The 17,540-nt window shown below is 46.0% G+C and overlaps 1 protein-coding gene across 1 annotated transcript in view; it reads right to left on the reverse strand.

Annotated features, from left to right (window-relative positions):
* Nucleotides 1-17,540, reverse strand: part of SLC39A2 (solute carrier family 39 member 2) — a 378,852-nt gene that overhangs the window by 236,054 nt on the left and 125,258 nt on the right. The window lies entirely within an intron of this gene.

Below are 17,540 nucleotides of genomic sequence, written 5' to 3' on the forward strand. Positions count from 1 at the left end.
ATCAATCCCCTCAATCCCCAACTCATTCCTAGCTTCTTCAAAGAATTGTGTAATCATTGTCTGGGTTTTCGGTTTCTTAAGATCCCCCCCCCAATAATTGAGAGGGTGGGGGAAAGTCCACGTGATTTATAGCCAGTCCTTGTTAGTGCCATCTCTTATCTGTATGCTGAATGTTTCATAAAGGATTAACGTGAGCGAGGCCAAAGGTGGTTTTAGCAGCTTTATATCATCTCCCTTGTAAGTAACAACGATGACTTAATTATCGTTCCTCCCAACCTTCGCCTCTGCTTTGATTAGATATACTAGAGATATTGTGTATAATACGTACTTGCCAGCCGTGCCTAACTGCTGTTATTTTGGTTAGCGAGTAGTCTTCCAAACAAACTAAATGTTTGTGCCAATTACTTAGCAGAAGTTAGTCAAAAGTATCAATCTTTCGAGCCGCCGCCGGTTGTGAATTGCAGCGGGGGGGGGGTGTTCTTTCTTTCTTTCTTTCTTTCTTTCTTTCTTTCTTTCTTTCTTTCTTTCTTTCTTTCTTTCTTGATTAATTATTTACCTCCCCTGTTGACACTCCTCTTCCTTTAGTCTTTAGCCTTACTGACTGTCTGTACTAAACAGCACAGTAAAAAACTTTCCAATAAATTGGAGTAACAGCCAGAGCTTACATGCCTGCATCCGTCACCATCTTGGAGTATATAAAAGGCAGGTGCCACACCAAACAAGATATAGTGGTATGAAAGCAGTATATGGTATGTGTCAAGGGGCCCCAACAGTTGTCAGTGCACTTCAGTACCACTATTAAGCAGTAGTGTGGCTCCTGCCTTTTAGATACTGCTTTCATACTGCAATATCCTGCTTGGTGTAGATGAGGCCACAGTCACAGATACACATGAAGAGAGAGAGAGAGAGAGAGAGAGAGAGAGAGAGATTTGGGTTGACAATGCCTTCCCTTTCTCCTGTCTCTTACTCGTTCTTCTCACAGGGCAGATGAAAATGGGAGGGCTTAAATATACAAATAAAAATGCAGAGTTTCCCCCATGCCTGCCCCAATTCTTCTGACCATGTGAAGCATTTTCAGTGTCTGGGTTGCTGTTTCTCCATTGCACCACCCCAACCCTGTTCCCTTTTGCAACTGTGCTTTCCACGTGAGGCAGTGTGGCTGAGTCGGGGGGGCTGCTGTTGTTCTGGGGGCAATAAGATCTAATAAAAATAGATCTTCAGCCTCTCCTCTCCTTGACAGGTAAGAAGAAGGTCTCCTGTGCTCAGGTCTGAAACTCTCTGCAGCATAGAGAGAAAGAAAAAGGGCGACATGAAGGACAATACTCTTTGCTGTAGGAAATCCAAGAACTGCCAAAGATGTAAAGGGCACTGAAACTGCAATGCTGACCTGCTGCGCAACATTGTGGAGCTCTGGTAAGTCTGCAGCATGAGCTCTATGGTGTTTTGGAGAGCTTGCAGAGGGTGGGTTTTTTTATTTGAGTCAGACACCATGTCCTGCCGATGGCTGGTTGGCCACTGTGTGAACAGAGTGCTGGACTAGACGGACCCTTGGTCTCACCCTGCATGACACTTGTTATGTTCTTATGAAAAGGAAAAGGTCACATTTCTTTCCCCTTCTTTCTAATCCTCCCCAACCCTCTATTGAACTCTAATAGAGTCATGTCCAGTGACCGCCAGTTCTTGAAACTTCCCTGAATAGGGTGTGGGAGAGAGTTCTTTATAGCTTGCCTTCCCTGAACCCTGCTCATCCCCGCAGAAAGCCATAAGATGTATTAAACGCATGTTAATATTCTTGTCTGAGCAACACACACAAACACACAGAGGCAGAGGCCCAATCTACACCAAGCAAGATATTGCACTATGAAAGCAGTATGAAAGCGGTATTAAAAAAGGCAGGAGCCACACCAAACAGGGTATAGCATTATGAAATGGGCCCCAACAGTTGTCAGTGCACTTCAGTACCCCTGTAAAGCAGTAGTGTGGCTCCTGCCTTTTATGTACACTAGGGCTGTGATCCGCTTTTCTTAGGGTCGGAGAAGCAACAGCAAAGTGGGGTGATCCGCCTCCGCTACAGGCGGAGGAGAAGCAGATTGGGGGGCTGGAGAAGCATGGTGAAGAGAAGGAACCATAAGCACTCTTCTTTTCGCAGAGCGCTCCTACCGCCATTTTGGATATTTTCGTCCTTAGGATTGCATTGCGGAAAAGATTAGTGGGTAACTTTTTTTTTCCAAGCTACCTATTTGAAACTCACGGTGCTTAAAGAGTTGTGGGTGGGGGGTCATTTTGAGCCTATTTTCAGCACTTTGCTTGTTGCGGTTTGCTTGCTATTAATTTGTTTAGAATGTTAAAAGGGGGAGGGGGTAAGGGTTTTTTAAGTGACGACAGGAAGATTCAACTCCCAGTCCTAATGAGAAGTGATCACCTCATGTGAAGCATCCTCCAATCCCAATGTTGGAGGGGGAACTAAGGCAGAGCCACCCTGAGAACCTTTTCCTTTCTGTGTCTTTGTGGGGTTGGTTTTAGTGGAGGGAGGACTTAGTTCTGTGTTACTGCAGCTGTCTTTTGGAGGAGTTATAGGATAGAATTTAGCTTGGGTTGTGTGTTTGTTTGTGACTGTTTGCTTAGTTTGCGCTGTGTTTTTCCCTTACTTTGATTTATATAAACTTAATTTTTCATTTTTGGAGTGTTTGGTTGGTTGGTTGGTTTCGCACCCACCCCACCACACCCCTTCCCTCTCTTTTAAACCCTTGTTCCGTGACTGTGTTTCATCTTCCTTCTTTCTTCTATATAAAAAAACTACCAAAAAATACCCCAAAAAAATTATCCTCTCTTTCTTCTGTCTGCCTGTCTCTCTGTGTGTGTGTCTGTCTAACTGTGTGTGTGTGTGTGTGTTTCTTTGGACTGTGTGTTATTGTGTGAGTGTGTTTGCTGTGCACTGCTTGTTCAGTGCAAAAAGTTATTAGTATAATTATTATAATTATAATTATTATTATTACGATCATTATCCTTAGCATTTTTATTATTTAGTGGCTGCATTTCAGTTCACAAAATCAACTCTGAATCATTCGATTCTTCTTTCAGTAAGGCGATGCCTTCTTCGTCTTACATAAAGGCAGGCAGGCTGTTATAGTACTATTTATACAATTCCGACAAGTCAGGCTGTCTCTTCCTTACTACCACAGTAGGCGTGGCAGGCACTGGCAGGCTGAATCTTCCCCTAAAGGAGCATACTTGTGGCCTGGTGGACATCAGCATCACCATGAGCCTCTGCAAAAGCTGTAGGCAGAGTTTGTGACTCTGTGTGTGTTTGTGTGTGTGTGTGACTGTGGCCATAGCTAGACCTAAGGTTTATCCCTGGATCGTCCAGGGGTCAAACCTGTTCAACTACGTGACACACAGGGGATCCAGTGCTCAGGCAGGGGTGAACCCTGGATGATCCCAGGATAAACCTTAGGTCTAGCTGTGGCCCCAGTTTGCTTTGCTCACAATGCAGAAGCATACAAACAGTGAGGGCAAAGCACCACACTACACGCCCGTCTGTGGCTGGGTGAGGTGCAAGCAGGGGGCAAGGCAATGCCTGGCACCACCGCCAGTAGCAGGATTCTTTCCTATGCCTAGCTGGAGATGCCGGGGATTGGACCTGGGGCCTCTTGGTTTCAAAGCAGGCCTCTCCCACTGAGCTACAGCACCCTGCCATATTCTGAGTAAAGGATTGTGCCTGTAAATCCTAGGCACACTTACCTGAACACAGAGTGAGGACTGACTTTGTATTGAACATGGACATGGCTGATCTCTTCGGGGTAGGAGTGAGTGGACACATGAAAGATGGGCAACCCGTTGGAACTGAAGCAGAGCTTTCATGCAAGCCTACCGTGCTGGACTGCTTCTGGGGAAAGATGTTGTCCATCAGTTCAACAGGTGCACCAAGAGTCTTGTTTTGCTTGCTCACCCTATATGCTCACTCACCTAATTACATTCAATGTCATTTTCCATTAAATTAGCTAGAAAAGGCCTAATGCCTGGTCAAGCTAATTTAATGGGAAATGTTAAAGGTTGAATGTGTAAATAAGTAGAAGAACAACCTTGCTAACCAGAAGAAGCATGTCATTTGCAATGATAAGTACTGCCCCACCCATCTTTTAGGATTGAGTGTCAACACACATCGAAATGGTGTAATACATTAAACATTATATCCTTGGACTTCAAAAATGTTTTGACAAAGTGCTCCTGAGAATGTACCTTTCATAGAATTGCTAGGTGACAAACTATGCAGAGGGGCTATTACTATGGGGGGCTACAACGGGACTTATTTCTGAGGTTTCTTTGGGCAGTTTTCTTTGGGTCCTTGATTGGGATTGCTCTTCTCTGCACACTGAAGCAGTGTAAATTCAGGGGAAATTTGGATAAAAGGAGATAAAGATCCTTGTCTAGCATTGTGATAATGGGCAGCCATTATGCCCTTTCTTTGCATTGCTACTGACAATGGGCTTGTTTACATGGCTAATGAACAGAGGTGTAATGACAAATTTTTAGAATAGTTCATCATTGATAAAGCGGAAGTTGAAACAAGCTAAGACATGCTAGTGAGAAGTGACTGTAACAAGCCTTTAGCCCATTTTATCCGTGGCCAGTGCTTGCAGGCTAATCGTATCTTATACTCTTTCTGAATGCTAGGTTGCTAGTTTCTTGTACTAGTTTTTTCTGAACTACTCAACTGCTTCATTTGTTCAGTGGTAGCAGTATGCTGAATCTGTGTGTATGAATATGAGAAAGGTGATGGGGGAAAGAGTGTTAAATGTTAGGAAAGATGGTCATCCAGTGAAGGATTTGCATTCTGAAAAGATATTTCAAGGAATGGGGAGATGGTATCACACAGAGTATTTCAAAAGCTTCAAACAACAGCAAAAGCTACAAAGTGAGTGAAGTTAATTTGAGATACATTGAATGCCTCACTTGTTCTTTATTTCAGTGATTTTAAAATTAAGTGGTTATGTAGAACAGGTTTGTCTTAATTCTGTGCTTTGAAAACAGACATGTGACCAAGGCCATGTTCTGGTGGGCACGCCACTTTGGGGGATGGGCATGTCGGTGGGCTCACCCCCTTGGAGACTGCGCGTGTTGGTGGGCACGCTCCCTCGGAGGCCAATCGTGTTGTCCTTTTTGGTTTCCAAAATATGGTCACCCTATTGTTGTTTTAATGTAATTACAAAAGCAAGACTATCACTGAATAGAAATCGGGGGGGTTAACTCCCCTAATTCTCCCCTCCAATCTAAGAGAAACTATGTATTATGCTCACACACTTCCATAGAATCAAGGACTCGATCTCATGCATAAACAAGGAAAATATTTATTTTAGTAAAGGGATAAATTTAGACATAGAGGACACAAACCACAACATGGACATGCTGGCTAATTCAGTTTCATAGCAAGAAAAGCAGGAGAGGAAATCAGATTCTACAAATAGAACAGAGGTGCCGGGGATCCCGTGGGGGAGTATAGACCCAAAGGAAGTGAGATGGAAGTTTTATTCTCAATACAGTCAAGTTCAACCAAGGCAGCATTGAACTGGACAGGATTCTAAATATCGTAGAGATGCAAGACATATGCAGTTATGAGACGAATCCTCTAAATGCAACTGGCTTTCCTTTCACACAGATAACCCTAATCTTACTTGGGTAGGAGAAAGAGGAGAATTCCCCATCAATAAGCGTACACGAGGTGTTTGGAAGTGGATCGGAGATGGCGTATTTACCAGAAATTTTATACTCCTTCGGATTGCAGATGGCTACAAGTTCACTGTCTGAGGCATGAATGTAAGAATAGACCCTTTGGGTCTGGTGTCTTGCCTTCCTAATGTTTTTGCAGTATGCAACATCAGATGGAGCTTTAGTCTTTGGATAGTCAATGTGCTCCCATTTGAAGGATTCAAATGTTTCAGCTGCATCACTCTTCATCACTATCCAGGCGGATGCCAAAAGGAACCAGAACACACAGGATCTTTTTGCAGCCATCTGAAGAAACAAATGAAGAGAAATAGGGGGAGGGGTGAGATGGAAAGATCAACAGGCAGCTCCCATCTCAGCCCCTCACCTACTCAATTGTATTTGAACATAAGAAGAGCCATGATAGATCAGGTCAAGGGTCCATCTAGGCCATGACTCAGCAGCCGACCAGGGACCCACAAACAGGATACAGTGCAACAGCACCCTCCCACCCATTTACGCCAGCAACTGGTGTTTAAAGTTTACTGCCTCTGACACAAATGTGTCATTCCAGATGTTGGACTGCAGTGGCTATCAAACATGCCTTTTGCTTTAGAGCCAGATTTATGATTACACCCAGGTGACCTTTCAATCTCCTCCTCCTGTACTGAGAACACTTCGCAATTTTGGGTGGCATTGTAAACCTGGTAGACACTGCACCCCATTCATCAGTGTGTTCCTCAATGGAAATGATGTTGTTTTGTAGAAATACTGCCATGGCGTTGATTCACACACTCGAGTTGTTCTAATGTAGATCTTCTGAAGTCTCACCTTATCATTCCCAAATGGCCTGATATCCCTGGCATGCATTCCCCTTCCAGACATGGGCCATAGCTAGACCTAAGGTTTATCCCTGGATCATCCAGGGGTCAAACCTGTTCATCTAGGGGCAGATCCACACAGAGGCATCGGGCTTCGCTGGGGAATCAGCTGCCGCCCACCTACCCGCCGGCCTCCCTTTGCTGGCGAAAGAGTCACCCGGGCCCACCCGGGTCGGAGAGCTCAGCGGAAGAAGCTGCCGCCGGCTTCTTCTGCCGAGCTCTATGACCCGGGTGGCTCTTTCACCGGCAAAAGGAGGCCGGCGGGTAGTTGGGCGGCAGCTGATTTCCCGGCGAAGCCGCCGGGCATGGCAACTCTTCATCCCAACCCCGCGAGGGGCAATGCGGGGCCGCCGCCTCCACCTCCTCCTCCGCCTCTTCTTGGAACGGTTAAGGTAGGGTGTACATCATCGATTTCGGTGCGCCCTAAAACGCCTTCAGGGTGTCCCGAAGCCTCTGTGTGGATCTGCCCCAAGTGGCACACAGGGGATCCAGTGCTCAGGCAGGGGTGAACCCTGGATGATTTCATTCCCACATGGCCTGATATCCCTGGCATGCATTCCCCTTCCAGACATGGTCATAAAAGAGCAGGGGAATCCACCCAGGCTTTTCTCTGCTTGTGCATATAAAGACTGGATGACACTTTGGAGAAAAAAACCTCTGAAAATGTCGGGTGTGTGACTGCCATAGAAACTGTTCTTATAGTTCAAGAGTTTAAGAAGATTAAAATTCAGTTGAATTGTAAGTATCAAAGCTAAGAAGACAAAAGCATTCTTACCTACGTAATGGTATGAGAATAGTATTAAAGCGATTGAATTGGATACTCTGCTGTATGCTGAAATGGAATAAATAATAAAATTTATTCGACAGAAAGAAATCCGGATATACAATGTGAAATGGGTATGGTGTGGGTGGTGTAGGTTTTTCTCATGTACCTTGACTGAACACCCTTGAACTGAAGTCCCAGAACAGGGGTGGGGGGGTGTACAAATAGCCTTCCTTCAATGAACATTGCTAATTTCTGGTCAATATTCAACAGTGCCTTGAATTGACTTCCTCATTTTGGAGGTTCAACTCTTTTCAAGAAAGATTGAACCATTTTCTCATTAGAACTGGCTTTAAAAGAACTTGGATCAGGTCCTGATCCACATCAAGCAGGATATAACACTTCGAAAGGGCTTTGAAAGCAGTAGATGGAAGAATGTGTCCTGGGCCCCAACAGTTGTCGATAAACTGTTATAAGCAGTCGTGTAGATTCTGCCCTGGAGATCTCTGCAGCATCAGATCTCTCTTGACAAGCTGGCTTTTGGCCCACATGTGCTTCTCCTCCAGCTGCCTCCTTTGAATCTTTCTGTTTGAGATTTTTTCTGATATCACATGCCCACCTCTTCCCTATCCATGCATCTCATCTTACATATAGGGGTGTCCTTAGGACGCAGGGTCCTTTAAGACACACACACACACACATACACACACACACTTTAGAGCCAGTTGCAGGCAGCTGATTTAGCAGCAAATTATTCATTATTTAAGTTAACTATTATACTTTCAGTGCCAAGGAAGGGGAGAGAGGTGCTGGTAGGATTTTCTGCCTCATGGGATGAAACGCCAATTTGGGAGGCTTTAAAGGGGGGTTGGATAAATTCCTGGAGGAGAAGGCTATTAATGCCTACTAACACTGATGGTTATGTGCTACCTCCTGTATTTTATTTATTTATTTATTACATTTTTATACCGCCCAATAGCCGAAGCTCTCTGGGCGGTTCACAAATGTTAAAACCATAATAAAACAACCAACGTATTAAAAGCACAATTACAAAATACAGTATAAAAAGCACAACCAGGATAAAACTACGCAACAATGCCTTTAATATAAGATTAAAATACAGAGTTAGAACAGTAAAATTTAAATTTAAGTTAAAATTAAGTGTTAAAATACTGAGAGAATAAAAAGGTCTTCAGCTTGCGACAAAAGCAGTACAGTGTAGGCGCCAGGCGGACCTCTCTGGGGAGTTCGTTCCACAACCGGGGTGCCACAGCGGAAAAAGCCCTCCTCCTAGTAGCCACCTGCCTCACTTCCTTTGGCAGGGGCTCACGGAGAAGGGCCCCTGTAGATGATCTTATGGTCTGGGCAGGTACATATGGGAGGAGGCGTTCCTTCAAATAACCTGGCCCCAAACCGTTTAGGGCTTTAAATGTTAATACCAGCACTTTGAATCGGGGCCGGACCTCGGCTGGCAGCTAATGAACTTGTAAAAGGACTGGCGTAATGTGATCTCGTCAGCCAGTCCCCGTTAGTAAACGGGCTGCCCTGTTTTGTACCAGCTGAAGCTTCCGGACCGTTTTCAAAGGCAGCCCCACGTATAACGCATTGCAGTAATCCAAACGAGAGGTTATCAGAGCATGGATAACTGTAGCTAGGCTATCTCTGTCCAGATAAGGGCGCAGTTGGTATATCAGCCTAAGCTGATAAAAGGTGCTCTTTGCCACTGAGTTCACCTGTGCCTCAAGTGACAGTTCTGGATCAAAGAGCACCCCCAAACTATGGACCCGATCCTTTAGGGAGAGTGCAAACCCGTCCAGGACAGGGCAAACATCACCTCCCCGGACAGTTGAACCACCCGCTAACAGTACCTCCGTCTTGTCTGGATTGAGTCTCAGTTTGTTAGCCGTCATCCAGTCCATTACCGTGCCCAGGCACTGGTTCAGAACAGCCACTGCCTCACCTGGGTTTGATGAAAAGGAAAGGTAGAGCTGGGTATCATCCACATATTGAAGACACCACAGTCCACATCTCCGGATAACCTCCCCCAGCGGCTTCATGTATATGTTAAACAGCATAGGGGTTAAGCTAGAGCCCTGCGGAACTCCATGGCTTAGGAGCTACGGTACAGAGCAATAATCCCCCAGCACCACCTTCTGGAATCGGCCATCCAAGTAGGAGCGGAACCACTGCAATGCAGTACCTCCAACTCCCAACTCAGACAACCTATCCAGAAGGATACCATGGTCGATGGTATTGAAGGCCACTGAGAGGTCCAGGAGAACCAACAGGGTCGCACTCCCCCTGTCTCTCTCCCAGCAGAGGTCATCCCACAGGGCGGCCAAGGCAGTTTCCGTTCCAAAGCCAGGCCTGAAACCCAATTGAAATGGATCTAGATAATCCGTTTCATTCAAGACTGCCTGGAGTTGTCCTGCAATTGTCCTGCTCAAGCACCTTGCCCAGGAAAGGGCAAGGTGTATCTGGGGCAGTAAGCTTGTGTGCACCAGTTGCTGGGGCATATGGGTGGGAGGGTGCTGCTGCGCCATATCCTGCTTGTTGGTCTCTGGTTGACAGCTGCTTGGCCAATGTGTGATCGGAACGTTAGACTGAATTGACCCATGGTCTGATCCAGCACAGCACTTCTTATGTTCACATGGAGGTGAAGTAGACCTGGAAACTAGAAGATGTATTTTCCATGATCGTATGGGGGCTGCTTACACCCATTCTTCTACTGGATTCTTCCCCTTTTTCCATTATCTGTATATGACCTCAGTATAAGGGGAGACAAATGAAGAACTAATTTTTACCCAGTCCAAGTTCCAAAGGAATGGAGCATTTGAACATGTGAATCAGAAATCGATGCCATAAGCAGCAGGTGTCTGTGTTTCCCTGGAAGACTCCAAATTGATGAATCTACGTCCTAACGGTCTACTCACCTCCAGGATCCCTACTTGTTCATGTATTTACTAGATTTGTGCCCTGCCTTTCTACAAAGAAATTGCATTTAGTGTGGTTTATAATCATAATTCAAAAAACCAAAACCACATTAATTAATAGTAAAACAGATACATTAAAGCACAACGATAAGAACAAAAATAGCACTAAAGAAAGAAGACCAGCCTACGTTCTAAAGGCCTGCTAGAATAAACAAGTGGGTGAGGACAAAAAGAGATATGTTATTTCTACTAATTCACAGAGACCTGAGAGCCTGAGATGCTCTTTCTGGAACTGTCTTGGATTTTCCAAATACAGTCATATACAAGTCTCAGCCTACGAATTCCCCTTCCTCTATCACCAATGGAATGTTAGAGAGAGTTTCACAACGGAGGACAGGAGACCGTCTTCTTACCTGATCTGTCAAGCAGGGTGGAGGCCCAAGTTTCTCCTTCTGCCTGGACGTCTCTGGAAGTCTCCTTTAGACACAGGTTCCTAATATACACAGAGATACCAGCCAGTTGCCATGGGATCCGAAGGAAAATGGAGACTGGATGTCCCGGAGGAGTTGCCAAGTGGACAAACAGTGCAGCACAATTTGGCACATGGAAATGTAGAGAGCGTGAAAAATCAAAATGTATTTTCCATGACCCCAAATTCTCTGAAATTGCTGCCTATGCCCTTTCATCATCTAGATCCACCCCGTTCTTCCAATATTTGTATATGGAGCACTGACTCTAATGCCAGACAGAGGGAAGGCATTTGCTGCCATGATCTTTAAATGAGCCACAATGTCTAGGTGGTCTTCCAAGGTTTGACCTAAAGCGAGGTCTGTTCTGCATCCACCACTGTTGAAGATGTGACTGTTTGGGACGTGACACAGGGCCTTGTCTGTGTGTCTGCATGTGAAGCATGTGTCTTTGTGTGCAAACCCATGACCTTGTGTTCATTTGAAGCAATACATTTCAATAAGCAAAAATGCTGTTGGGACAGGGGCTCGGAGCAGTGTACCAGCTCCAGGGAAATCACAGTGCATCAGCCAATGCCAACCTACAGCAGCCATATGCAAAGCTTTCCACCAATCGTTATTCTTCCTTCCACATCGGGGATCCTTCTTTCGTTCAATAAGAATTTTGCTAAAAATCTTCAAAAAACAGCCTGTTGCTTGGGGGCTGTGGTAGTTCTCAAGGCAGTTCAGTGTGAGGTTGAATATGGTGGCAACAAAAGAAGTAAAAGGGCTGCTGGTGATGGTGGGGACTCTGGAATATGAGTAGACCCCTTTACACGATCAGGGCCAAAGCCAATGTGAGAAGACGTCCCATTTATGGCTCCCCACTCATCGAGAGAACATTGCCTGCATTGGCATCTGAATGGGAATACCTGGCCCTCTCCCTCTTACAGGTATTGCTTCTGGTTTATTTTGCATAATAACTGAAATCCTGCTGAAATAGGGTGACCATATTTTGGAAACCAAAAAGGAGGACAACATGGTCAGCCCCCAAGGGGGCGTGTCCAGCAACAAGGGGGCGCGCCCACCTGAACGTAGCCTTGGTCACATGTCTGGTTTTACGGCACACGTTTAAGACAAATCTGTTCTACATTACATCTTAATGTTAAAATCACTGACATAACGAACAAATGAGAGATTTAATGTATCTGAAATTAACTTCACTTACTCCTACTTTTGTAGGTTTTGCTGTACAGTGAAGCTTTTGCTATACTCTGTGTGTTCCTTTCTCCCCTTCCCTCAAATATCTTTTCTGACTGTATCTTCACTCATTACAAGCTGCTGTTGTTGTTAACAGGGTTTTCTACTGGCCGCCCGGATGGCTGGCTTTTTTTAATTACATTTTTTTTAAAAAAAAAAAAAAAGCTTGTGTATAATTATCACAAGTTTCTCTTCTCTAAAATTAGGGTGGGTGTTGTGGCAGTGAAAACTGCTTTGCCCATTCACACTTCTCACTTATATACATTAGCTTCTCAAGGGTTGTGTGTTGGAACCACTTCGCACATCCAGACTTTGAACTCCTGTCTACTTCCTGCACAAACATGCGACCCTGAGACCCTCTTCCTAGTGCCCTGCATTTCATGCCAGCACCATTGGGCTAAGTTACAATACATGTCTCTGGGTTGTCTGTGCAGCCTCTGTTGTCTCTCACTTTATGTCATTGCAGACAAACCAAAGCCTCCAGCCTCAAACAATCTCTCTCTCTCCCCCCCCCCACAAAGTCTCCCAATGGTCCTGGTAGGCTGCACACTTGTGGTTTGGGATATTGCTTACTGCAGGTTATTGCTTGGTCATGTCTGGTGACTCTTACCTCATCATCATCACCATTATTATTATTATTATTATTATTATTATTATTATTATTATTATATCCCGCCTTTTCCCCAATACTTTAAAAACCTCTGCCCCCAGCCGCCTCCACCACCTCTCCTCCTGCACAACTTTGATGCACTCTTAAAAGCCAGCCTCAGGGCCAAGCTACAGGTGCATCTGGGTTGCCTTCAGCCTCTCTCTGCCTTATGCCAGCCTGCCAACATTTCCAGCCTCAAAGAATCCCCCACCCCCCTCTCTCTCTGCCAAAGTCTCCCAAAGGTCCAGCCAGGCTTTGCACTTGTACCCTGTGGCTGGGGGTAGGGCAACAACTTATAGCCAGCCTCCTCTGCCTGAACCAAAAATTGGACTCTGAGACACTCTTAAAAAGGCTCTGTGTGGTACAGCAGCCTCTCAGGGCTCAGCTACAGCCATCTCTGAGTTGTGTCTTCTTTCTAACTCTGTCTCTAAGAGATATGCCAGCCAGTCAAATCCACAAATCTATCTATTTTTCTCTGGTATGCACTTCAAATGTCTGCATTGCACCCCAGCACTGCAGTCAGAGCCTAGCTCACAAGTGTATGAAGGGAAGTGGAAGGGAAGTGGTAGCGAAGCAAAGCAATGATATGCCAGGTTCCAGCATTCACAGCAACAGGGCATCCGCAGAGAAGAGAGACTCTCTCTCGACTAGCACCTTACTGTTGGTCTCTAAACATTATAGAGTTTTTCTGTAAAGATGACCCTTCATCGCCCATGATGTGGAAATTTGAGAAAAAGGCTTCTGGCCGATTCTGTTTTGCCCTGAGGGTTGCTTTGACTGACCTCTCCTTTCCCACATTTTGATTTGTGGAATTCTTGCCTCTGCTGAGCTCCAGGTACCTGAGTGCACACCAAATCTGCAACAGGAAAGGTGCCCCGCTTGCCTAGGACTTCTTACCTAAAGACTGGAGATCCCCTTAATGCCAAGGGCTGAAACTGCTCAATGTGCAACACCCCAAAGAGGAGGTTTCACAACCTTCGTTTGAAGGATATGGCTTCAGCAGTTTTAAAAAACAATAACTTTAAAACTTTGAACTTTTTAAAAAAACCTACAAAAACAATGGATGATTCAAACTTGTCATGGCTAATTCTCTCCTTAAGAGCTATCATGGTGCCAATTTTCTGCCCTTTATCATTAAAAATGTCATTTTAAAAAAATAATAATTTTAAAACCTCAAACTTTTAAAAAAAATCCTAAAACTCAATGGATGAACAGATCTGTTTCAAACTTGGCATAGCTAAAGTCCTTGTTAAGAACCATCATGGTGCCAAATTTCATCTCTTTATCTTTTAAAATATCATTTTTGAAAAATAATAATTTTAATTCCTCAAATTTTAAAAAATTCCTAAAAATCAATGGATGAACAGATCTGTTTCAAATTAGGTATGGCTAAAGCTCTACCTAAAAGCTATCATGGTACCAACTTTCAGTTCTTTATCTTTAAAAATGGCAGTATGCAAGAAAGTAAATGTCAACCATGACGCAGGATAGGAGATGTCATCAGGAAACTGAGATGGCCCCTGTCTGTGGGAACGGTTACAGAGACTTCATTTACATTACACACACCCAGAGCCCAATGCTCAAACAGAGGACAATGCTCTGTTAGTATTAATGCTCAAAAGTGGCTACAGTATTTTTCCATCGTGCAAAGTGTTCTCCAGTCCTCCTTTCCCCCTTAAAGAATTATGTCTCAATAAACTGAAGTCCTTTTTCTGCTAAAACGCCTTTCCTCAGATGCAAATGGCCTCTCAAATCCAGTGGCCAGCCTTAGCTGCTCTTAAGTGTGCTGAAAATGAGCAGTCCAAAAGAGCCCAAGGAAAGCAAAGCAAAAGTAAGGAACATTTCTGTCTGTGGGCAGCCTGATATCTACCACACTCATTCCAGATTACCTGATTTCAAACCCCTTTTTCAGTTCATCTCTCCTGCTGAAAGGGGAGCTAGAACCCTCCTAGCAAGCTGGAAGGGGAGAAAACTCTTCTTCCTTCTTGCCTCCTCCTCTCCCCCCCACCCTCTGTGCAATCTCAGAGACCTCAGAGCGTAGCCTCATGGCTGTCCTGCATAGGGGTGTGATCCGCTTCTCTTAGGATCGGAGAAGCAACAGCGAATTGGGGTGATCCGCCTTCGCCTGAGGCGGAGGAGAAACAAATCAGGGGGCTGGAGAAGCATGGCAAAGAGAAGCAACAGTAAGCAGAGCGCTCCTCTTTTCGCGGAGTGATCCGCCCGCCATTTTGGATTTTTTCGCCAATAGGATTGCATTGCGGAAAAGATTAGTGGATAACTTTTTTGTTTTTAAAGCTATCTATTTGAAAATTGGTGTGCTTAGAGAGTCGTGGGTGGGGGTCATTTTGAGCCTATTTTCACCACTCTGCGTGGTGCGGTTTGCTTGCTATTAATTTGTTTAGAATGTTAAAAGCGGGAGGGGGTAAGTGGTTTTTTAAGTGATGACAGTCAGATTCAACTCTCAATCCTGATGAGAAGTGATCACGTCATGAAGCATCCTCCAATCACACCGTTGGAAGGGGTGCTAAGGCAGAGCCACCCTGAGACCTTTCTCCTTTCTGTCTCTTTGTGGGGTTGGTGTTCGTGGAGAGAGGAGTTAGTTTAGTTGCTGCTGCTGTGTTTGGAGTTAGATGGATTAGGATTTAGCTTGGGTTGTGCGTGAGTGTGTTTGTTTGTTTGTGAATGTTTGCTTAGTTTGCTCTGTGTTTTTCCCTTACTTTGATTTTATATAAACTTTATTTTTCATTTTTGGAGTGTTTGTTTGGTTGGTTGATTTTCCACCCACACCCCCACCCCGTTCCCCCTCTTAAAGCCTTGTTCTGTGACTGTGTTTCATCTTCCTTCTTTCTTCTATATATAAAAAAATACAAAAAACACCCCCAAAAATTCCTCTCTTTCTTCTTTCTCTCTCTCTCTCTCTCTCTCTCTCTCTGTGTGTGTGTGTGTGTGTGTGTGTGTGTTACTTGAACTGTGTGTGTGTTATTGTGTGAGTGTGCTGTGTGCACTGATGGTGAAGTGCAAAAAAGCCAATAACGTTTGAGCATTTCTTCAAATCCAGTTTGGGCAAAGCATACACACTTGTCCCATTTCCCCAAATATATATTAGTATTAGTATTAGTATTAGTATTAGTATTAGTATTATAATCATCATGAGAAGAGGGAGCAGGCACCCGTCTGTGGCTGGGCGTGCTGAAAGCAGTGGTGGTCAAGGGAAGGCTCACGCTGGCACCAGTAAGCAGGCAGCCTCTCCTGCTGTGAAAATCAAACAGGCAAGTCCTTGGCTGGCTGCTCCTCAAAAGAAGCAGGAGAAGCAGCAGGCAGAGGACCCTCTTCTCCAACGGTGTTCTCTTTTTGAGGGTGGGAAAAGTGCCCCTTCGCAAGAGGCAGGCAGCAGCAGTGCCATTAGAGGAGAAGGAGGAGGAGTATCCCCAACTCCTTCATTATTGTTTGAGGCCACAAGCCCGCTGATGGACCTGTCTCCAGACCTGATAGGCGAGGAACTCAGGACAGTGGAGTGGCAGGAGGAGGAGGAGGAGGAGGAGGAGGCGGTCCTCCAGGATGTGGGTGCTGAGGAGGGGCAGCAGCAGGCCGAGGCTCTCTCCCTAGTCTCATCCCACCCCTCTTCCGCTGTAACCCCAGTTTCTGTGGCGACACCAGAGAGCTCAGGCGGGCAATTGGTGTCACCATGGAAGCGAAAGACCAGTATAGTGTGGGACCACTATGAGGTGGGAGCGGATCTCCGCTTTGCTGTCTGTCACCACTGCAAAGTCACCCTAAGCAGGGGTTCAGCTACAGGGCATTATGGAACCAGCAGCCTGAAGATGCATCTGCAGAGGCAGCACCAGGCGATCTTGCTGGGGAAAGAGGCGGGCACTTCCAAGGCGACTGGTTCAAGGGGAAAGCAGAAGGCTACTGCTGCTGCTGCTGCTGCTGCTGCCACTCTAAGCTCTCCATCTCCCATCCCCACGAGGGTTAGGCAGGCAACCTTTGAAGACATGGTGTGGGGGAAGTATGGATCCACAAGATGGCGTTTTCCAACGCCCACCCAGATCACCACCTGCATCGGTGAGATGGTGGCGTTGGACGACCAGCCATTCAGTCTCGTCGACAACGCAGGCTTCAAGAGGCTGATGGCACTTGTGGTTCCATACTACAAGCTGTCGTGTCATACCACCCTTAGAAGGTGGGTGGTGCCTTCCCTGTACCATTCCTGCAGGGAGAGTGCTGGTCGTCTGTGACAGGTAGAGGCATGGATGGTGCACTTCACCTCGGACATTTGGTCCAGCGAGGGCGGAGTGCACGCTTACCTGTCCCTGACGGCTCACTGGTGGGCAGCCGTGGGGCAGAAGCATTCAGCACTAGAGGGACTGGCAAGGAGGGCTACTGCTGGGCCCTCCTCCATACGCAAGTGATGAACTAGTCCCACATGGTGGTGGAGATTACGGAGGCCATGAACCGCATGGTGGATGGGTGGCTAGCTGGGCAAAAGCTCACCCGCGGTTACATGGTCCCAGACGGGGGAGCCAACATGGTGAAGGCGGTGCGTGATGGCGGATTTGAGGGGGTCTGCTGCATCACACACATCTTGAACCTGGTGGTGAGGGATGGCCTCAGAATGGGCAGCAAGGCCATCCTCAGTCCCCGGCCGGTATCCGTAACCTCCTGGAGAGCTGCAGAAAGGTGGCAGGCATTTCCACTAGGGGTGTGCACGGACCCCCCGCTCCACTTCACTTGCAGATCCGCCATTTTTCGGATGGGGCCGCTCCGCCCCGCCCCCGCTCCGCCCACTTCCGCTCCGCTCCGCTCCGCTCGGAGATCCGGATCCGGATCCGGAGCTCCGTTTTTGCCCCCCATAGGGTTGCATTGAAAGCTTAAAAAGTATACAACTTTTTTTCTGTTCAAGTT

This window comes from Elgaria multicarinata, chromosome 11, assembly GCF_023053635.1.
Source record: "Elgaria multicarinata webbii isolate HBS135686 ecotype San Diego chromosome 11, rElgMul1.1.pri, whole genome shotgun sequence".
NCBI lineage: Eukaryota > Metazoa > Chordata > Lepidosauria > Squamata > Anguidae > Elgaria > Elgaria multicarinata.